Source organism: Oncorhynchus masou, chromosome 32 (genome assembly GCF_036934945.1).
Source record: "Oncorhynchus masou masou isolate Uvic2021 chromosome 32, UVic_Omas_1.1, whole genome shotgun sequence".
Classification (NCBI taxonomy): Eukaryota; Metazoa; Chordata; class Actinopteri; order Salmoniformes; family Salmonidae; genus Oncorhynchus; species Oncorhynchus masou.
The window spans coordinates 24057482-24081468 of record NC_088243.1 but is presented as its reverse complement, the minus strand read 5'-3'; the positions used below and the strand labels follow the sequence as shown (position 1 = coordinate 24081468).

General features: G+C 44.3%; 1 pseudogene; it reads left to right on the top strand.

The window, feature by feature from the left end:
- The window catches only part of LOC135527167 (phospholipase DDHD1-like), an 89412-nt pseudogene that overhangs the window by 9480 nt on the left and 55945 nt on the right, over window positions 1–23987 (top strand).

Here is a 23987-nt window from a genome sequence, read left to right as displayed (position 1 = left end):
GTTTCTTTTTTTCTCTTTTTTGGGGGGTACCGCACTGGGGAGAGACATTGCACCCTCACACCGACCCGAGGTTCGCCCCTCTGACCCTAACCACCCCAACCCCCGGCACCCGCCATGCACGGGCATGCACGGGCAAGCGCAGACTACAAGCAGAACCACTTCAGCCAATCCGCTGCCAGGACCGCCCTTTTAATTCTGCTCTCGGTCAATGAGAAGAGAGGGAAAGCTTCAAACATGTCTGTCCAAAACAGGCTAAATCGATCTCATACTTTAGTAAATGAATCCACTCCCAAACAAGGGCCAGTGAATCAGTCTTTGGAGAGAACAGAAAAACACTTTCCTCTCAATGCTTCTCATTATCCAAGAATGACAGAAAATGCATTCATGTGGTTTGAAAAGATCACCAGAAAGGAACAGAACAGCAGATGGATGGTTTGTCGTGACTGCTGCTTTTCTCAGCTCATGCATATGCTCCAGTAACAACAACATGGGCTGGAGTGCGGCAACAGAACGTTTCAAACCTCTCTCCGTACTCCCTCTCCTTCTCTTCTCTTCTCATACCTGCCTAATTTGTTTGTATTTGTGCATTTTCTTCCCCCCTCCATTCTCTCCCCCTTTTCCTCACAATTTCTCTCTTTCTACAGATCAGATAAGGTGGTTCGTCCTTCTGTTCCAGCTCCCTTTGCTTGGAGAATAGATGATTGCGGTCATTCTCCAAGACAAATGTAACTTTTCTGGATGCTCTAAATCTATTTAGGCACATTTAATAGTGTTAATTATTGTGGGGCCCGACAGGGGACTGTGGAGCTTTCTTTGGTCAGGGCCTTTAATAACATTGACTGCAATGAGAAGCAGATGCTGATCCGCTTGGTACCTTTGAAAGAAGACATTTGAGTCGCTCTCCTTCTAATTTATGGGCCCCCCTCCACATCTGGAATTGTTTATAATTAAAACGTAAAACCCAAAGTTCTACTTCCACCTGTCAAACGTTGAGAAGATGAACACAGTAATGGGCTTCTCCGCCATCAGTGAAGTGGTGGTGGAGGTTTTATTTTTGGAGGTGGGTAGGGGGGTTGTATACAGGGCCTGTGTTTCAATACTTTGCCTGTAGCATTGCTGTGGGAGTTAAAGTACATCCAGACAGTACAGATGCTCAGAGACCTAGGTCCCTCAGGTTAACAGCCATGGAACATTCATTCAGAGATTCTCTCTTTTCGTTCCAAAAGGGTCATGTCTCCTTTTGGAAGATCAATTATACCCAGACAGAGAATAATACAACAACATGAACAAATGTTAATTCTCATACGGTTTCCTTTAAACCTGTACTTCACAAGCTTTAGTGCTGAGGGAAAACATCAGTAGAGACTAAAGCATTCTCAACACTAATAGGACGGAAACAGAGATTTCCGATTCTGATCTCTCAAAGATCCCGGAAACATCACAGTTAAGCTTAACAGATTTGCTAACTCCTTTTATTAGCGAATAATGAAAGCAAAAATATGGATTTGCCACGGCTGGTGAATAACATCATTGCTCATCAATAAGAACCTACAGAAAGTAGGAGTGTCACCTGTGTGTGGGTATGCGTGCGTGCGTGTGGGCGTGCGTGCGTGCGTGCCTGTGTGTGTGTGTGTGTGTGTGTGTGTATGTCCGGGCGTACAGAGCTCAAAGCCTTTCCAACCTGTAGCCTACTTCATTAAAAGGATTTAAGATCCAGCACCCAGAAGATTAATTTTCTTTGTCTTTTCTCCCCCCCCCCCTCACTCTCGCCTCATTGGAGTGCGAGACAAAGGCAGCTGTAAGAAGGGTTCTGGAAGAGGGAGAGGAAGCTGGCCAAGGTTGGGGAGTGCAGCTTGTGGAGCTAATCCTTCTGTGAACACGGCCATGTGGACAGCATTCCTGCCATTTTCTCCACTATTACCAGATCACCGTAATTAAGTCTTCAGCGTTAACAGGTCGGCCGGGCCTGACCAGGGAGAGAGCTAATCTACTGCAGCGTTCTGTGGCTACTGGGGGGTGGGCTGCTGTTGGAGTCAATACATCCGGTACACACACACACAAACGTATTCACACATACTGTATATGTACTCACACACACACAAAAGGGTTAACCAAGCTCAGTTTAACCACCACTTCAGTTAATCAATGTTTCAAGTATTCTTGAAATATGGTATAATAATACACTTCCAGAAAATTCCCTACGCAGAATGGATCTGTTTCAGCCAATGAGAAGGGTCTCACAAAAACCAGTCATGTTTCCTTCAGCATTAGGTGAAGAAAATCTCTCTCTCTCTCCCTCCTGGTAGCACACACAGCAATCTACACTACAGTATACTGTCAGCTGTTATGGGGGAGCTTCAGATATGAGGCAGTTAAAACCAGACCAAAGCCAGTTCCCAACAACAACATAAAAATGTATAGCCTCGAAGAGGGCGGCCATGTTCAAAGGAAGGAGGTTGCACTGCTGCACGAGAGAAAGAAATGAGCACAGTATGGGAGGAGAGAGAGAGAGAGAGAACTACAGGGTGAAATAGAGAGTTACATAGAGAGTCACGAGAGGTAGAGAGAGAAAGTGCACTCGACACAGGGGAGGTAAAGGCAGAGACAGAAGGGCCCCCTTTGTGGATCATCGACAGATAATGGGCTCATTAAGGCTCTCGCTCTCTAAACAAACAGAACAGGCGCTGAGGAGATGGACTTAAGGGCCCGACATGGAGAGAGAGAGATAATGAGGTCCCGTCACCCGCTCTGCCCCAGCTCCGCTTGACACAGCAGAGTGAGGCCTACCAACAAGCTGCTGGCCTGTAACCAGTAACCAGTCAATCTCCCCATGCACTTTCCTTGTACACACACTAACCCACAGTAACATACACTAGTTCTATCACACATACCACAGGGATGTGGCCCATGTTGACTCCAATGCTCCCCACAGTTGTCAAGTTGTGCTTTGGATGGTGTTGGAAACTGTTGAGCTTGAAAAACCTAGCAGCATTGCAGTTCAATCAATCAATTAAATGTATTTTTAAATCCCTTTTTATATCAGCAGATGTATACAGAAACCCAGTCTAAAACCTCAAACAGCAAGCAATGCAGATGTAGAAGCACAGTGGCTAAGAAAAACTCCCTAGAAAAGCAGGAATCTAGAAAGAAACCTAGAAAAGAACCAGACTCTGAGATTATAAGAGTACATGGCCATTAAGTGGCACCTCAGTTGTAAATGTCAGTTGCCTTTAATAGCTGAGAGAGAAAGAGCGAGAGAGTGAGCGAGAGAGATGAAAACAGCAAGTCCAGGACAAGGTAGAACATCAGGTGAACAGGTCAGGGTTCCATAGTCACAGGCAGAAGAGTTGAAACTGGAGCAACAGCTCGACCAGGTAGAGTGGGGAAAGCTAGGAGTCATCAGGCCAGGTAATCCTGAGGCATGGTCCTAGGGCTCAGGTCCTCCGGGAGGGGAGGGAGAGAGAGATTTAGAGGGAGCATACATAAATTCACACAGGACATGAGATAAGACAGGAGAATTACACCAGAAATAACAGACTGACTAGCCCCCCAGCACATAGACTATTGCAGCATAGATACCGGAGGCCGAGACCAGGGGGTTCTGGGGACACTGTGGCCCTGTTTGATGATACCCCCGGACAGGGCCAGCCAGGCAGGATATAACCCCACCCACTTTGCCAAAGCACAGCCCTCACACCACTAGAGGGATATCTTCAACCACCAACCTACTACCCTGAGACAAGGCTGAGTATAGCCCACAAAGATCTCTACCGCATGAGCCAGAGGGGGTGCAAGACGGGACAGAAAGAAGGCATAGGGATGGCATAGAAGAGCACCAGCAAGCCAGTGACTCAGCCCCCGTAATAGGGTCAGAAGCAGAGAATCCCAATGGAGAGAGGGGAGCCGGCCAGGCAGAGACTGCAAGGGCGGTTTGTCATTCCAGTGTCTTGACATTCACCTTCTCACATCTGGGCCAGTCTACACTCAGTCATGAGGACCTTCAGTAAAGACTCATTGAGACCGAGTCTGCATCCCTCACATGGATAGGCAGACCATTCCATAAAGCGTTGCTTTTTTGGAGAAAGCCCTGCCTCCAGCTGTTCGCTTAGAAATTCTAGGGACAATAAGGAGGCCTGCGTCTTGTGAGCGTACATGTAGGTATGTACGGCAGGACCAAATCGTTAAGATAAGGTAGGAGCAAGTCCATGTAATGCTTTGTAGGTTAGCAGTAAAACCTTAAAATGAGGCGTAGCCTTAACAGGAAGCCAGTGTAGAGAGGCTAGCACTGGAGTAATATGATCAAATGTATTTGTTCTAGTCAAGATTCTAGCAGCCGTATTTAGCACTAACTGAAGGTTATTTAGTGCTTTTTCCGGATAGTTGGATTGCAGTAGTCTAATCTAGAAGTGACAAAAGCATGGGTTAGCTTTTTTTATATAATTTTCGGACAAAAAGTTTCAGATTTTTTGCAATGTTACTAAGTGTTCTTGACACAAACCGGTGCGCCTGGCACCTACTACCATACCCCGTTCAAAGGCACTTAAATATTTTGTCTTGCACATTCCCTCTCTGAATGGCACACACATACAAGCCATGTCTCATTTGTCTCAAGACTTCAAAATCCTTATTTAACCTGTCTCCTCCCCCTTCATCTACTGAAGTGGATTTAACAAGTGACATCAATAAGGGATCATAGCTTTCACCTGGATTCACCTGGTCAGTCTATGTCATGGAAAGAGCAAGTGTTCATAATGTTTTGTGCACTCAGTGTATGTAAGTATTTCTCTCGCACAAGCACACACAGATCCCACACATCTGTCCATGCACTGCACTCTCTGTCTCCCTGTCTTATGTTTGCTTGTCCCACCGCCCGTTTGCGCTCTCTCTCTCTCTCTGCTTGTGTATCTCTCTTTTTCTCCAACTATGTAGTTCTCTCTCTCTGAAAGCAGCAGTCTGGTTCCTAATTTGGGTGTTTTGTGGAGTATGTAGTCTGGTTTCCTGATGTGGGTGTAGTGTGGAGTATGTAGTCTGGTTTCCTGATGTGGGTGTAGTGTGGAGTATGTAGTCTGGTTTCCTGCTGTGGGTGTAGTGTGGAGTATGTAGTCTGGTTTCCTGATGTGGGTGTAGTGTGGAGTATGTAGTCTGGTTTCCTGATGTGGGTGTAGTGTGGAGTATGTAGTCTGGTTTCCTGATGTGGGTGTAGTGTGGAGTATGTAGTCTGGTTTCCTGATGTGGGTGTAGTGTGGAGTATGTAGTCTGGTTTCCTGATGTGGGTGTAGTGTGACGTATGTTACTGATGACTGGGTAGCCATGGATCATCTGGCAGATTGATTCTGGCATCCAGAAACACCTGCAGTGATTTCTTTCCCGTCACCTCGTAAAAGTGGTTAACACACGACGTCATGCAATATTAATCACTCATGATGCTTAATAACTCAACACTGGCCTCTTCTCCTTAACTCTCTTCAGAGTGGTATTGCTCAAACGAACCTCAGGAGAACACAAATACAATGTTAGGAAGTAGGCATAAGAAATGTTAGGCATAGTGCAATGGGGCTGGAGAAATGCAGCCAATCAAATTCATAGAACTATGGCTGCAAGGACTGACAATCGCAGAATTATAGATTTAACCATGTTTTCAAGGCCAGTCTTTTGTTTACATTTATTTTGTTTACAAACATTGGAGTAAAACAAGTTTATATTTCGGGTTCTGATGGGGTACGTAGTGGCGACCCATCGCACAGGGCAAGTGGGGCAGAGCCCCACCAGTTTTTTTTGTTTGTTGTTGCCTGTTTTACATGTTATCACATATCAATTTGCAAACAAAAATAAATACTGAGTTAGTAAAGCTACATACAAAAATAGTCTCTTTTTTGCTTTCTTGATTAAGGAAGTTCCAAAATGCTAGCTCAGTGCTTTCAATGGTGGTGGGGCAAGCCAACGGAAAATACAGAGCGCAGGGCTTGGTAATCTTCTCTTGTTACGCTGTGATTGGCTCAGTGTTTTGTCACTTATGGGGACACTACGTTACTGCAAAATCTACACAGAGAGCTAGAAAGTGCAAGCCGCTTTGGGTGCTAATATAGATTTACATTAGAAGGGCCCATCCAAGAAGGCTCAAGGTCTTTTCTCCACAGATAAAATTACGTCAAATCACGTTATATCTACTGTATCTTTGACTGGACTTAGCTAGACAAGCAGTCATCATCATTAATCACGTTGACAATCTACTGGAAAATCATTTTAAATACTTGTCAAATTAAGAGAAATTATATATAAAACATATCAGTGCTCATTGGCCATTGGACATAAAAATTAAAGACAAGTGAGAAATCGCAAATTCATCAATAAGTGGTTTGGAAGGAATCAGTGGCTAACTGCAAGGGTTGCAAAGCAATCACTATTTTTCTTTCCCTGCTATGCGGTGGAAAGGGTCCAAGTCTGGGTTTACGTCTCTTTTCCAAGTTTAAAGGGATTAACATTCAACAGAAAGGGTTGAATAGATTGGTCGTGCTGTCAATCCAGAATTATAAAAAACTGGAAACTGGGAAATCTCAGACTTCAGTGAGTTCAAGACAACTGGGAACTTGGGAAAAAACTAGTTCCAACTGGGAAAATACGTTTTGAACGGTCATCCAACTCGGAATTCCAAGTCTGGAACTCGGGCCTCTTTCCAGTGATCCGTCCTGAAGATCATAGACCCCCCAAAAATGAAATACTAATTAGCTGCTAATGTGGCTCATAAAGAACTACAAATGCCATGATGATCTGGACGAGACTGCAGAATTGAGGCAAAGGTAATGTTAGCTAAATGAAGTAAAATGGACAATTCTCTGAACTGTCTTGTGCAAGTTTTAAATTTACGCAATACCTGTTAGCAAAGGTGTCAGCAAGAGATTACGTGCAGGACCTTGCAGGGATTTGTAGTTTTGCATGACTTTGGTGCTAATTAGGATTTTTGAATCTGAGCATAAATAGAGCTGTATATATTGATAACTTTGAAGCTAAACAGGGTTGGTCCTGGTCAGTTCCTGGATGGGAGACCAGATGCTGCTGGAAGTGGTGTTGGAGGGCCAGTAGGAGGCACTCTTTCCTCTGGTCTAAACAAAAATGTCCCAATGCCCCATGGAAGTGATTGGGGACACTGCCCTGTGTAGGGTGCCGTCTTTCGGATGGGACGTTAAATGGGTGTCCTGACTCTCTGAGGTCATTAAAGATCCCATGGCACTTATCGTAAGAGTAGTGGTGTTAACCCCGGTGTCCTGGCTAAATTCCCAATCTGGCCCTCAAACAATCACGGTCACCTAATAATCCCCAGTTTACAATTGGCTCATTCATCCCCCTCCTCTCCCCTGTAACTATTCCCCAGGTCGTTGCTGCAAATGAGAATGTGTTCTCAGTCAACTTACCTGGTAAAATAACGGATAAATAAAAGCTTACATGAAAACAGACCTTATTTTAAGTGTTTCTAAAATCCCCTATGTGAAAAATTAATGATGGAAAAACGATTGGAACAATTTCCTTTTTTGACCGTAAGGTTTTAAGGGTATTATGACACCTACACTGTGGGGCTCTATAAGGAAATGAGTTGCATTCATGAGTAGTAGGGAACGGAGTTTCAATCATGAGAAATAAGGCAATGAGTTGCGTTCATGAGCAACAGTGCGTTCATGAGCTACTTAGAGAACCCTTTCTGCCCTCCTATTGCTTCAGTGGAAGAAAACGAAATAAAATGATATTGTATGACATGCGATTGAAGTCGTCCACTGAAGCATATACCCGTAAGGTACCATGGCTGTAAGCAATAAAAGTCGAGGAGCACTCCTTGAACTCCCTTGTAATCAACTGGAGGAAACTTCACAGCAGAGCAGGCCCATCCAACCATTCAAACTGCCATGAGATTTATTGTGAGAAGAACTAAAGAGGCTGCTGTTTCTCTGAGAAGCAGCCCAAATACCTTCCTTCCACTACCCTCCCTACTCCCATTACAGAATGTCAGCCTTTGCCTTTATTAATACCAATATATTATGGTGGAAAAAGGCCGGAGTGCATTACAAGCTCGAGACAGTGGAGCGCGAATAAAAAAAATTGAGGCATTGTGAGGGGGACGGGGAAGGGGGTTCTGTTAATCTCCAGCTGCTTCTCTGCTCATCAAGCTGTGAGCTAACATGAAACAAACTCACGCTATACACATCTGTCAGCCATTAGGGACAGACAGACAGACAGACAGACAGACAGACAGACAGACAGACAGACAGACAGACAGACAGACAGACAGACAGACAGACAGACAGACAGACAGACAGACAGACTCTGAGAAAGCCTCTGAGGGGACATATTGTCCCATCTCTCAGTTCCGTCCTCATGGAGGGAGAAAGAGGGAAAAGAGGAAGGAAGGGGAAGAGGAGGGAGAGGAGAGGTGGAAAGAAGGAAGGGGGGAGGGGAATGGATGGATGGTGGGGGGTACCATAGATGAAGTTCCATAGATGAAGTTGAGGGGGACCCTGGCCATTTTGAAACAACATTCCAAGGCCGACTCTGGATATGTCTCTCTATTCCCTCAGAAACTTTCCCCACTCAGATAAGTCAACCTTGACAGTGTGAAACAGCTCTAAAAACACTGCAGACTCGAATTACACATGTAGGTCTCCACGCAAGGCCACAGAGGTTGGGAGGGCAGAACATTCAACCTGTAAATGACAGGCAGATCTAAAGAGGTTACTCATGGAGAATCTATTACACACCATCCACACCTGGACTGGGCCCCTTGTTGGACATATAGGAAAACTTGGGGCTGTGGGGGCTATTGAGGCAAAGAGCACAGAGCCTGCACACACACACACATCAACATCCTTAGAGAGGGGCCAAGCTACACTGGTACCCACAATTCAACTCTGCTTTCAGGTCAGTTTCTTACTCAACATTTGTTAATCAAATATTAAAAATTCACTGGTTAATGAAAGATTTTTATTAAAGTAACGCATTGCATAAATCCATGGCTCACTCTGTGAGGCAAACCCACAGCAGTTACACAAAAACACTTCCATGGAGGCCTGAGGAGGATCCATTGTGAATTGTGGAGAGGAGAGGACAGACAGGCCAGATTGAGGAGACTGACATGGAGAGAAAATAGCTTTTAGAGAGTGTTTGTCCAAACAGGATTACACCAAGCCTGGTTTGATGTGTATGAAGCTAGGTGATGCTAACATCACCCGTCTGCCTCTCCCAGATATTTACCTCAGCTAACTACACTACACCACAGGGGCGGCCCACACACTCACACACAGACAAAGGAAAAAAGAGCGGGATGGCGTGAAGGCGAGAAGAGGAACACTTCATTAATCTCTTTGGCACTTTTCCACTAAAGCACTGTCTGTTTTAGCAGCCCCGTTAACTTTTAGCTGAGGTGAAAGTGACTAATACCCAAACCCCACCACCTCAAAATCCCAAATGTATAACTTCACCCACAAGTCATAATTTACACCATTTGTAATTTCCGTGCTGTCCTATTTTCTTCAGACATTTCCTGAGCACTGCACCTCGTTTCTGGTCTCTTAACATGGAATTTTCAATACATTAAGACACATCCCACTGGGCACACACTGGTTGAAACAACGTTGTTTCCACATCATTTCAATGAAATAATGTGGAACCAACGTGGAATAGACGTTGAATTGACATCTGTGCCCAGTGGGATACTACATCTTCCACAGCTGACATTTTAAGGAGTACCCACTATTTTGTCCCACTGGGTCATTGTCCTGTTGAAAACAAATGATAGTCTCACTAAGCGCAAACCAGATGGGATGGCGTATCGCTGCAGAATGTTGTGGTAGCCATGCTGGTTAAGTGTGCCTTGAATTCTAAATAAATCATTGACAGTGTCACCAGCAAAGCACACCCAAACCATCACACCTCCTCCTCCATGCTTCACGGTGGGAATCACACATGCAGAGATCATCCGTTCACCTACTGTGCGTCTCACAAACACACAGCGCTAAGACATTTTGGACTGGATATCTCAAATGTGGACTCATCAGAACAAAGGAAGATTTCCATCGGTCCATTGTTTTTAAGGCCGAAGCAAGTCTCTTCTTATTATTGGTGTCCTTTAGTAGTGGTTTCTTTGCAGCAATTTGACCATGAAGGCCTGATTCATGCAGTGTCCTCTAAACAGTTGATGTTGGAATATGTCTCTTACTGGAATTCTGTGAAGCATTTATTTGTGCTGCCATTTCTGAGGCTGGTAGCTCTACTGAACTTATCCTCTGCAGCAGAGGTAACTCTGGGTCTTCCTTTCCTGTGGCGGTCCTCATGAGAGCCAGTTTCATCATGGAGCTTGATGGTTTTTGCGACTGTACTTGAAGAAACTTTCAAAGTTCTTGAAATTTTCTGTATTAACTGACCTTCATGTCTTAAAGTAATGATGGACTGTTGTTTCTCATTGCTTATTTGAGCAATTCTTGCCATAATATGGATTTTTTTTTTACATTACATTACATTTAAGTCATTTGGCAGACGCTCTTATCCAGAGCGACTTACAAATTGGTGAATTCACCTTATGACATCAAATAGGGCTCTTCTGGATACCACCCCTATCTTGTCACAACACAACTGATTGGCTCAAACTCATTAAGAAGGAAAGAAATTACACAAATGAACAGTTAACAAGGCACATCTGTTAATTGAAATGCATTCCAGGTGACTACCTCATGAAGCTGTTTGAGAGAATGCCAAGAGTGTGCAATGCTGTCTTCAAGGCAAAGGGTGGCTACTTTGATGAATCTCAAATATAAAATATATTTTGATTTGCTTAACACTTTTTTGGTTACTACATGATTCCATATGTGTTATTTCATAGTTTTGATGTCTTCACTATTACTCTACCATGTAGAAAATAGGAAAAAGAAAGAAAAACCCTGGAACGAGTAGGTGACTGATGCTATACATGTACAGTTACTGACCAGGTTCTCTCTTTAAGTTTAAGTTTCATTCTGTGATGATGGTCCCTCTTGCTATGCTTAGCCTCACTCTAACCGTGCTATTTTGATTCTAGAGCGAGAGAGAGAATGCTCTGCTAGGATGTAAACCAGGTGGCAGACAGACTTACATAAAGGTGTGGTTGGTGTGTTTTCTGTTCTGCGGGCAGGGAGCGTTCCAGAGGAGCAGTACAAAAGAGACCGAGCCTGGCTAACAGTGTGTATATCTGCCAGTGCATCTTTATTTGTGTCCAATGGGGTAACAACAGACAGTGCTGTTCCCTTAATTAGGCTAAGTGTCTGTCTGCTCCAAGTAACCAAAAGGAAGCCCCTCCCTAAAAGAACACACACTCAACAACAAAAATACAAAAGAAAAAACACAACAACAAAAAATACATTCACACTTTTTCACACATACAAAAAAAATATCTTTCTCTCTGACGCACACGCACACGCACACACACACACACACACACACACACACACACACACACACACACACACACACACACACACACACACACACACACACACACAGCTAGCGGCAGAAGCCCAGGCTCCGGAGCGGAGGGATATCCGACCTGTGAATTGGAGGGGGTAGCTGAATCACAATAGGACTGGCAGCCCTGGAGGAGGTCATTAGGGTTGGCTAGGCTCTGGCTACGGCACGCTGCAGTCAACAGCCCCCCCAATCACCCACCTGGCACCTGGAGCCCAGACGTCCCGGGATAGAGAGGGGGCCCAGGGGGGAGTGGAGCCGTGGGGCTGGAGGAACGACAGACGAACCCAAAGGGCTGCTCCTGTGGGCCCGGTGCCCCTGCAACTCCTCCCACCCACGTCTGTGGCTGCTCACCACCACCCTTGTCTATATCCTCCCACCTATAAACCCCTCCCGCCCCATTCTCACACCAACTCCTCACCTCCACAACTCTCAACTGCCCTAACTCTGGTGTAATCACCTCTGATGTGGGTGGGGTAAGGAGAGGTAGGTGGGGGGGTCACACATTACATCATTTATTTACTTATCCTGGGTAGCTAGCTAGTGTTGCGCGTGTCATGGCGGAGTTGAGTTTGGGATGAAAGGTGACGGATGCGAGAGTAAATGAGTCATGCCCAAAGTGGGGTGTTGAAAACGGGGGTTGGGGGATGTTCTAAAAACCCAAGGTACTCACACCACTCCCTATAGCATTGTTACAAGCAAAGTATCTAGACACTAATATGACTTTGAGGGATTTTAGGCATCAATACAAAGTGAAACATTTTCACTTATTTCTAAACCAGGCTGTGTTATGAAAGCAAATTGGAGCAATTTACCTTTTTAGCAACCAGGATGCAATTTTCAGCATTTCAGTTTTTGGGACCAAATCACAAACAACTCAAATCAAATCAAATCAAATTTATTTATATAGCCCTTCGTACATCAGCTGATATCTCAAAGTGCTGTACAGAAACTCAGCCTAAAACCCCAAACAGCAAGCAATGCAGGTGTAGAAGCACGGTGGCTAGGAAAAACTCCCTAGAAAAGCCAAAACCTAGGAAGAAACCTAGAGAGGAACCAGGCTATGTGGGGTGGCCAGTCCTCTTCTGGCTGTGCCGGGTAGAGATTATAACAGAACATGGCCAAGATGTTCAAATGTTCATAAATGACCAGCATGGTCGAATAATAATAAGGCAGAACAGTTGAAACTGGAGCAGCAGCACGGCCAGGTGGACTGGGGACAGCAAGGAGTCATCATGTCAAGTAGTCCTGGGGCATGGTCCTAGGGCTCAGGTCAGTTGAAACTGGAGCAGCAGCACGGCCAGGTGGACTGGGGACAGCAAGGAGTCATCATGTCAGGTAGTCCTGGGGCATGGTCCTAGGGCTCAGGTCCTCCGAGAGAGAGAAGGAGAGAATTAGAGAACGCACACTTAGATTCACACAGGACACCGAATTGGACAGGAGAAGTACTCCAGATATAACAAACTGACCCCAGCCCCCGACACAAACTACTGCAGCATAAATACTGGAGGCTGAGACAGGAGGGGTCAGGAGACACTGTGGCCCCACCCGAGAACACCCCGGACAGGGCCAAATAGGAAGGATATAACCCCACCCACTTTGCCAAAGCACAGCCCCCACACCACTGGAGGGATATCTTCAACCACCAACTTACCATCCTGAGACAAAGCTGAGTATAGCCCGCAAAGATCTCCGCCACGGCACAACCCAAGGGGGGCGCCAACCCAGACAGGATGACCACATCAGTGAATCAACCCACTCAGGTGACGCACCCCCTCCAGGGACGGCATGAGAGAGCCCCAGCAAGCCAGTGACTCAGCCCCTGTAATAGGGTTAGAGGCAGAGAATCCCAGTGGAAAGAGGGGAACCGGCCAGGCAGAGACAGCAAGGGTGGTTCGTTGCTCCAGAGCCTTTCCGTTCACCTTCCCACTCCTGGGCCAGACTACACTCAATCATATGACCCACTGAAGAGATGAGTCTTCAGTAAAGACTTAAAGGTTGAGACCGAGTTTGCGTCTCTGACATGGGTAGGCAGACCGTTCCATAAAAATGGAGCTCTATAGGAGAAAGCCCTGCTACATCTGCAACTACATCTGCAGTCTTCAAAAAAGGGGGCGTAAAAAACACAATTCAATCCCTTTTTAACCAAATGTAGCTGGGAATTACTAGTGACCCCCTCCCCCGGGCAATAGTGGTGCAGCCCAGCAAGCCCTAGCAGCCCCAACAAGGAGAGGCTGCAGGCTGTTCCATTTATCACTTAGCACGGGGTCCTCTTTCTGCAGAGAGGTCCCAGTTATGTCAAAATGGATAAGAGAGTGAGAAAGAGAAAGACAGAGGGAGAGAAGGATAGGAGAGAGAGAGGGATTTCCATTCCTCCATCTCTCTGTCCCGAGTGGGCCTTGCCTGTCTGATGGAGTGGCAATGGCGCACGCAGAGACATCAAGCACATTCCAAGGGTCGGCCCAATTACGGGCAGATGAGGGGCAGTTCTCTTTGTTTAAGAACAAAGCCAGGAGTGATACAACTGGTCTTTAAATGGAGCTCTCTTAGCCAAGGTGGTGGAGGGGGAGGGGGGGTCTCAGTGGATGGGGGAGATGACCAGCTGGTTATAAATATCTATTTGGTCAGTTACTGGAAGGGAAATTTGCAGTTTGTCCTTCACCCATTCATCCAGGTGGTAGGCCTGTGGTAACTCTGAAAGAAAGGGAGAGCCTCATTGACAAACAAACAAACCAAAACAAAGGCAAAATCTTATCATGCTTTGTTGATAACAAAAAAGCTTTTGACTTAATTTGGCATAAGGGTCTGTTATACAAATTGATGGAAAGTGGTGTTTGGGGAAAAAACATAAAACATTCTAAAATCCATGTACACAAACCACAAGTGTGCAGTTACAATAGGCTTAAAACACTCACATTTCTTTCCACATGGCCGTGGGGTGAGACAGGGATGCAGCTTAAGCCCCACCCTCTTCAACATACATATAAACTAATTGGCAAGGGCACTAGAACAGTCTGCAGCACCCAGCCTCACCCTAGTAGAATCTGAAGTAAAATGTTTACTGTTTGCCGATGATCTGGTGCTTTTGTCCCCTACCAAGGAGGGCCTACAGCAGCACAGAGATCTTCTGCACAGATTCTGTCAGACCTGGGCCTTTATAGTGAAGCTCAGTAAGACAAAAATAATGTTCCAAAAAAAGGTCCAGTTGCCAGGACCACAAATACAAATTCCATCTAGACACCATTGTCCTAGAGCACACAAAAAACTATACATACTGTACCTCCGCCTAAACATCAGAGCCACAGGTAACTTCTACAAAGCTGTGAACGATCTGAGAGACAAGGCAATAAGGACATTCTTTGCCATCAAAAATAACATAAAATTTGACATACCAATTAGGAGCTGGCTAAAAATACTTGAATCTTTATTTAACTAGGCAAGTCAGTTAACAAATTCTTATTTAAAATGAGGCTAGGAACGACTGTCACCACCGGTAAATCCACAATAATTGAGAATTTCAATAAGCATTTTTCTACGGCTGGCCATGCTTTCCACCTGGCTAACCCTACCCTGGTCAACTGCCCTGCACCCCCCACAGCAACTCGCCCAAGCCTCCCCTATTTCTCCTTCACCCAAATCCAGATAGCTGATGTTCTGAAAGAGCTGCAAAATCTGGACCCCTACAAATCAGCCGGTCTAGACAATCTGGACCCTCTCCTCTAAAATTATCTGCCGAAATTGTTGCAACCACTATTACTAGCCTGTTTAAGCTCTCTTTCGTATCGTCTGAGATCCCCAAAGATTGGAAAGTTGCTGTGGTCATCCCCCTCTTCAAAAGGGGAGACACTCTAGACCCAAACTGCTACAGACCTATATATATCCTACCCTGCCTTTGTTAACTCGAAAGCCAAGTTAACAAACAGGTCACCAACCTTCTCCGCTATGCAATCTGCAATCTGATCTGAAATCTGAGGTGGTCATGGGTGCACCTCAGCCATGCTCAAGGTCCTAAACGATTTAATAACCTCCATAGATAAGAGCCAATACTGTGCAGCTGTATTCATTGGCCTGGCCAAGGCTTTCGACTCTGTCAATCACCACATTCTTATCGGCAGCTTCTATCTCAAGGCCATCAGACTGTTAAACAGCCACCACTAACATTGAGAGGCTGCTGCCAACACACTGACACTGACTCAACTCCAGCCACTTTAATAATGGGAATTGATGGGAAATGATGTAAATATATCACTAGCCACTTTAAACAATGCCACCTTATATAATGTTACTTACCCTACATTATTCTTCTCATATGCATACGTATATACTGTACTCTATATCATCGACTGCATCCTTATGTAATACATGTATCACTAGCCACTTTAACCTCTTACACTTATGGTGGCGCTATTTCATTTTTGGAAGAAAAACGTTCCCGTTTTTAAGATTTTAAGATTTTAAGATATTTTGTCACAAAAAGATGCTCGACTATGCATATAATTGCTACTGTTCGAAAGAAAACACTCTGACGTGTCCAGAAATACAAATATCTTCTCTGTGCGTGCCCTTTAACGTGAGCTTCAGGCAAAACCAAGATGACTTGGCATCCAGGAAATGACAAGGATTTTTGAGGCTCTGTCTTTCATGATCTCCTTATATGGCTGTGAACGCAAGAGGAATGAGTCTGCCCTTTCTGTCGTTTCCCCAAGGTGTCTGCAGCATTGTGACGTATTTGTAGGCAGATCGTTGGAAGATTGACCATAAGAGACCACATTTACCACGTGTCCGCCCGGTGTCCTGCGCCGAAATTGGTGCGCAAAAGTCACCTGCCAGTATTTTTCCATGGGGCACAGAGAGAGAAGCAAGCTTCCACGAACTGCATGTCAATGAAGAGATATGTGAAAAAACACCTTGAGGATTGATTCCAAACAACGTTTGCCATGTTTCGGTCGATATTATGTAGTTAATCCGGAAAAAGTTTCACGTTGTAGGTGACTGCATTTTCGGTTCGTTTCGGTAGCCAGGCGCAATGTAGAAAACGGAACGATTTCTCCTACACACAGACGCTTTCAGGAAACACTGCGCATTTGGTATGTGGCTGGGAGTCTCCTCATTGAAAACATCAGAAGCTCTTCAAAGGTAAATGATTTTATTTATTTGGTTATCTGGCTTTTGTGAAAATGTTGCGTGCTACATGCTACACAAAATGCTATGCTAGCTTTGCATACTCTTACACAAATTAGTCAATTTCTATGGTTCAAAAGCATATTTTGAAAATCTGAGATGACAGTGTTGTTAAGAAAAGGCTAAGCTTGAGAGCAAACGCATTATTTTAATTTTATTTGCGATTTTCAGAAATCGTTAACGTTGCGTTATGCTAATGAGCCTGAGGCTTAGTCACAATCCCGGATCCGGGATGGGGAGTTTCAAGAGGTTAACTATGCCACTTTGTTTACATACTCATGTCATATGTATATACTGTACTCGATACCATCTACTGTATCTTGCCTATGCTGCTCTGTACCATCACTCATTCATATATCCTTATGTAATATTCTTTATCCCCTTACACTGTGTATAAGACAGTAGTTTAGGAATTGTTAGTTAGATTACTTGTTGGTTATTACTGCATTGTCGGAACTAGAAGCACAAGCATTTCGCTACACTCGCATTAACATCTGCTAACCATGTGTATGTGACAAATAGAATTTGATTTGATTTGATTTGATTTTGGCAGACTCAACAGCTTTGGCTTCTCAAATGACTGTCTCACCTGGTTCACCAACTACTTCTCAGATAGAGTTCAGTGTGTGAAGTCGGAGGGTCTGTTGTCTGGACCTCTGGCAGTCTCTATGGGGGTGCCATAGGGTTCAATTCTTGGGCCGACTCTCTTCTCTGTATACATCAATGATGTTGCTCTCGCTGCTGGTGATTCTCTGATCCCTTCTTTATCCCCCCTTGATTCTCTGGCTCTTCTGTGTTAACTAACCTCCAGACGAGCTTCAATGCCATATAATTCTCCTTCCGTGGCCTCCAACTGCTCTTAAATGCAAGTAAAACTAAATGCAAGCTCTTCAACCAATCACTGCCCGTACCTGCCCGCCCGTCCAGCATCACTACTCTGGATGGTTCTGACTTAGAATATGTGGACAACTACAAATACCTAGGTGTCTGGTTAGACTTTAAACTCTCCTTCCAGACCCACATCAAGCATCTGCAATCCAAAATTAAATCTAGAATCGGCTTCCTATTTCGCAACAAAGCATCCTTCACTCATGCTGCCAAACATTCTCAACTAGCCTACCTGGTTAAATAAAGGTGAAATAAAATAAAATATCCTCGTAAAACTGACCATCCTACTGATCCTCGACTTCGGCAATGTAATTTACAAAATAGCCTCCAACACTCTACTCAACAAAATGGATGCAGTCTATCACAGTGCCATCCGTTTTGTCATCAAAGCCCCATCTACTACCCACCACTGCAACCTGTACGCTCTCGTTGGCTGGCCCTCGCTTCATACTCGTCGCCAAACCCACTGGCTCTAGGTCATCTACAAGTCTTTCCTAGGTAAAGCCTTGCCTTTTCTCAGTTCACTGGACACCATAGCAGCACCCACCCGCAGCACGCGCTCCAGCAGGTATATTTCACTGGTCACCCCCAAAGCCAATTCCTCCTTTCGCCGCCTCACCTTCCAGTTCTCTGCTGCCAATGATTGGAACAAACTGCAAAAATCCCTGAAGCTGGAGACTCATATCTCCCTCACTAATTTCAAGCACCAGCTGTCAGAACAGCTCACAGATCCTTTCACCTGTACATAGCCCATCTGTAAATAGCACATCCAACTACCTCATCCCCGTACAGTATTTATTTATTTATTTTGCTCCTTTGCACCCTAGTAGCTCTACTTGTGCATTCATCTTCTGCACATCTATCACTCCAGTGTTTAATTACTATTGTCACGGTCGTCCTCCTCTTCATCTGAAGAGGAGAGGCGAGAAGGATCGGAGGACCAAAATGCGGCGTGATATGTGTTCATGTTGAATGTTTTATTTAAAGAAAAAACTGAACACAGAAACACTATACAAAAAACAGTAAACAAAATAACAACCGTGAAGCTAATGCGAGCTGCGCTGTAACAAGCCATCAACATAGACAATCACCCACAAACAAACAGTGCAACCCAGGCTACCTAAGTATGATTCTCAATCAGAGACAACTAATGACACCTGCCTCTGATTGAGAATCATACTAGGCCGAAATATAGAAATCCCAAATCATAGAAAATCAAACATAGACTGCCCACCCAACTCACGCCCTGACCATACTAAATAAATACAAAACAAAGGAAATAAAGGTCAGAACGTGACAACTATATTGGAATTACCTCGCCACTATGGCCTATTTATTGCCTTACCTCCAATACCTTACCTCGATTTGGACACACTGTATATAGACTTTTCTACTGTATTATTGACTGTCTGTTTGTTTATTCCATGTGTTACTCTGTGTTGTTGTATGTGTAGAACTGCTTTGCTTTATCTTGGCCAGGTTGCAGTTGTAAATGAGAACTTGATCTCAACTAGCCTACCTGGTAAAATAAAGGTGAAATAAAATGTAAAAAACTCTACATGCAGATTTCTGCAAAAATATCCTCTGTGTACAACGTAAAACACCATGCAGAGCGGAATTAGGCCGATACCTGCTAATGATCAAAATCCAGAAAAGAGACATTTAATTCTACAACCACCTAATAGGAAGTGATTCCCAGACCTTGCATAACAAAGTGATCACCTACACAGAGATGAACCTGGAGATGAGTGCCCTGAGCAAGCTGATCCTGAGGCTTTGTTCACAAACACAAACAGACCGCACAGAGCCCCACAGCAACACAATTAGACCCAACCAAATCATGAGAAAACAAAAGGATAATTACTTGACACATTGGAAAGAATTAACAAAAACAGAGAGTACACAGTGGCAGAATACCTGACCACCGTGACTGACCCACAATTAAGGAAAGCTTTGACCATGTACGGACTCAGTGAGCAAAGCCTTGCTTTTGAGAAAGACTGCAGTAGGCAGACCTGGCTCTCAAGAGAAGACTGGCTATGTGCACACTGCCCACAAAATGAGGTGGAAACTGAGCTGCACTTCCAAACCTCTTGCCAAATGTATGACCATATTAGAGAGACACATATTTCCCTCCGACTACACAGACCCACAAAGATTTCAAAAACAAACCCAATTTTGATAAATTCCCATATCTATTGGGTGAAATACCACAGCGTGCCATCACAGCAGAAAGATTTGTGACCACAAGAAAAGGGCAAACAGTGAAGAACAAACGGCATTGTAAATACTACCCATATTTATGTTGATTTATTTTCCCTTTTGAGAGAGAGAGAGAGAGAGGACAGGACTGAGAGGGAGGGGGAGAGAGAGGGAGGGAGAGAGAGAGAGGGAGGAAGAGAGAAAAAGAGAGTGAGGAGGGGACTGAGAGGGAGTGAGGGAGAGGGAGAAAGAGACAAGAGGGAGGAAAAACAAGCCAACCTGTTTGAGATTGAGTTGGCCAGGAATGAGGAATTTTACTAATTCTTATATAAAAGCCATATGTCATCCCCAAATGGAAGCCCTCAACTAGAGAGTGAGAGAGAAGAGAGAAGGAGGGAGGGAGAGAGAGAGAGGGAAGGAGAGATCTGGAGGACATCTCTATAGCTATTTAGCATGTTAGTGCTCAGACCATGCAGACAGAGATGTTCATGTGCATTAGCCCTCCACTCAGAACATTCCACTACAATCTTGTGTTGCTATCCTTAGGAGAGGATATGAATAATATTCATGAGTTGGCTCAGGTTCCTGTGTACTCATCACATACTTACTAAAAATAATATTTCTGGCATGGGACGTTTCAATATAATAGCATTGGTGAAATGCATATGGCCTCAAATCAAAGGTCTCTGATAGACTAATAATCTAAGGTATCTTAAAACAAAACAACACTATCCAAAGAAATAGACAGATTTTGTAGGACAAGACACATGGCCTCATGAATAAACAGCTCCAAGAACTGAACCTTAAAACAACACTATCCAAATGAAGTTGGTGTATGAGAGCAAAAGCTTGAATGTACCTTTATGAGTGTTGAGAGTATGTTAGGAGGTGACTGGGGTCGTCCCTCTTTGGCTTTGGTTGTGCAAGGGGATGCAGGTGACCAGACATTGGCGTGTTTGACTGGAGAGGGGTGGGACGTGTTTATAGTTTGATTCCCACTCTGCAGTAAATTAGAACACAGCGGGGTAATCTCTATTTATTCAAAATACAGCTGCAGAGGCCTAGCTCTCTCTGTGTCCTACTGTAGCTCTCCCCATAGACCTAACCCCGGTCTGGGGTTCACCTGTAGACTACTATGATTACACTCACACAAATAAGCAATGACAAATAGGTTGTGTGTACAATTAATTTAAAAGTGGAAAGTTATTACAGCTGAACAGAGTATTGAATAAACAAAGGCATTGAGTGTCCTATACTTTAAATGGGTATAACATTATGCAAACAGAAAACTATATATTCAATTTAATGAAGTGTCTCAAATATTAGTGACTGAAATTACAATTGACTATGAATCTCACTAAACACATCCAACTAAAAGAGCAAGTTACATTTTTGAAGGCACAATTCTTCAAACATATGTTGCGTTCTAGTGGACTGTTGTTCAGCTGTTTCTCAGTCAATTCCAAATTTCTACTCAAATTAGAAAGATATTGTCTCCATCTAGTGGCAATAGCCTGAACTCGTTTTTTGATAGCTTCAATCAGTTGCATGCGGTGTAGGCTGGTGGGAGGAGCTATAGGATTACAGGCTCATTGTGATGGCTGTAATGGTATTCATGGAACAGAATCAAACATGTGGTTTCCATATGTATGATTTGTCTGATACCATTCCATGAATTCCATTCCAGCCATTACATCGGGCTCCCGAGTGGCACAGCGGTCTAAGGTACTGCATGTCAGTGCTAGAGGCGTCACTACAGACACCCGGGTTAGATTCCAGGCTGTATCACAGCTGGCCGTGATTGGGAGTCCCATAGGACGGCACACATTTGGCCCAGCGTTGTCCGGGTTTGGCCGGTGTAGGCTGGCATTGTAAATAATATTTTGTTCTTAACTGACTTGCCTAGTTAAATACAGGTTACATAAAAAAATATACAATGAGCCTATCCTCCTATAGCTCTTCCTATAGCTCGGCAAATAACTTGCAATCTCCGTCTAGCATTGCTGGTCTAGCCAGGCTAGCCGTGATTAGCTGTCCATCAGTGTTTGTCACGCAAGATCAATTTTGCACACTCCCTTGATTCAACAAAAAGTTAAAGCACTCTCCTGCAAAAAACAAAGAATAATTTGCCTATATTTGAAATATAAGTTTGCAAAACATAGGCCTACACCGAAAATAGTAGTCATTTCAATTCATCCAAATTCATTGCAATTTTACCATGAACCAATAGGTAAAGGTGTGAGCCTTCATTGGGGATTTACTGGTTTTTCTTCTTCTGTGGGGTTTCAGGCTGACTTCTTCCAAAAAGTAGCATTGCTGCCCACTACTGGATTCAAAGTAAAAAATACAACCATACTTCATGGGGAAAACCAACTTACTCCACACAACTAAAATAGTCGACAAAAACAAAAAAAACGAATCAAAACAGACTCTCACTTCTTCAATCCTTCGAAGTTCCATATCTCCCCACTCAGGCTCTGGGGCCTGACAGGGTAGTGCGGCTCGTGACAGCCTTACTCCTTCACCGAGGAGTCCTTCAATCCCAGAAACCTCTCTGCCGCATCCACAATGAAGTCCACCTTTCTAGACTTTGCCTCTACTTTGGCAGTGCCATTGAACCCATAGCCATGAAGAGTACAAAGTCCACCTTCTAATCCTGTAAAATATCTGGGTCCTGCTGATGAGAGCCAACCACAGCCGTGCAGTGAATGCCTATCCACCAGCATGGGCCCTTATATATATATATATATACAGAGACATACAGCAGGTCAGCCACAAGGGGGAGACTCGTCGAGGCCTGGTGGCAGATGGAGTCCACATCACAAGGCGATGGCTCCCTCAGCTGGACGTGCCAGGTCTCGATGGGCTCTCCAGCCAGCAGCCCCATTGGGGCTTATTGTGGTTGGTGACGAGTACACACACACACGCACACACACACACACACACACACACACACATATATATATATATATACAGAGACACAGCAGGTCAGCCATAAAGTTGCCAGAAGGGCAGAACACAGGAGAGGGGACTGGGGGAAGAGAGGTTATTCCCATATAGTCGTGCTCAGTCCCAGGGATAACAGAGGGAGCTCACTTTTGTTCCCGACAGGATACAGCAAGACTCGGAGCCCAGCAGACGGTATCCCGGAGAAGATCTCCTGGGGGAGACATTTTGTTTTTGTTTGTTGTTTAAATACACACCCTTGAAACCGAACTAACCCAACTCTGTCCGTGTCTGATCTCTGTAAACGTCTTGACCAAACCCCCTGGTCTGCCACTATATATATATGTGGTACTGGTACTGTATATATATATATTGGTCATTACTCCAGTTTGAAGGAGGGAGACTGAAGAGGCATTAGGGTAGATGGATCAATCTTAACTTGTCTGTGTAACGCGAACGCTCGATGGTGGGCAACTTTGCAAAGTAATCGCTCTGCATGTCTGTTGCACATACAATAATCGATTTATGTGTTTGAGCTAATAAAATACCGGTGTGTAACATATGTGAAGTTACATTGACGTCTATGACATCTTGCGTTTGTTTCCCCCCGAAGAGGGGTGGGATCGTTAGGTATACCAAAGTACCCGTACGTACCGGTCATGAGAATGAATGGTGGGCGTCTTTTCGGTCCCATTTGTTGCTAGAGATATGAAAATAGAAATAAACAAAAAGGCAATTAAAACTTGTATTATTAATGAAAATGATTTGTTTGTTTAGGATTCTTGGAAATGTAAATAGTTTGTATGTATGCTTGTTTGCATGTGACTAGTCCTCGTTTGTTTGTTGATATTTGTTAATATAAACAAAAGTAATAATAATAATAATATGAAAATAAAAATAAGATATGAAAATAAATGTAGTCCTGCTTTGTGGCATGTCGCGAAGGCTCTATGTGATACTGATTGTACTAAATGATTTTGTGCGTGTAGATATGGTTGTCCTTGTTCGATTGAGCAATCAGACATTTTTCAGCAATGTTCCTATCAGCGGATTAATTGCTACAGTAAATATACAAGCTGACACATTTTTTCAAGTGTCTGAAAGATTACAACTCGTGTGGAGCGGTGCTTTGTGCTCTGGCCCTGTATCTCCCCCAAGGCAGGCGTTTTTGAAAGAGAGGCCACCCGTGGAGAGGCAGACACGGGTAGGTGTGGTGAAGTTCTCAGAGCCCAGGACACCGAGGGTCAGGATAAAGATGGGTCTGTGACAGTAGGAGTGAAGTTTTGGGAAAA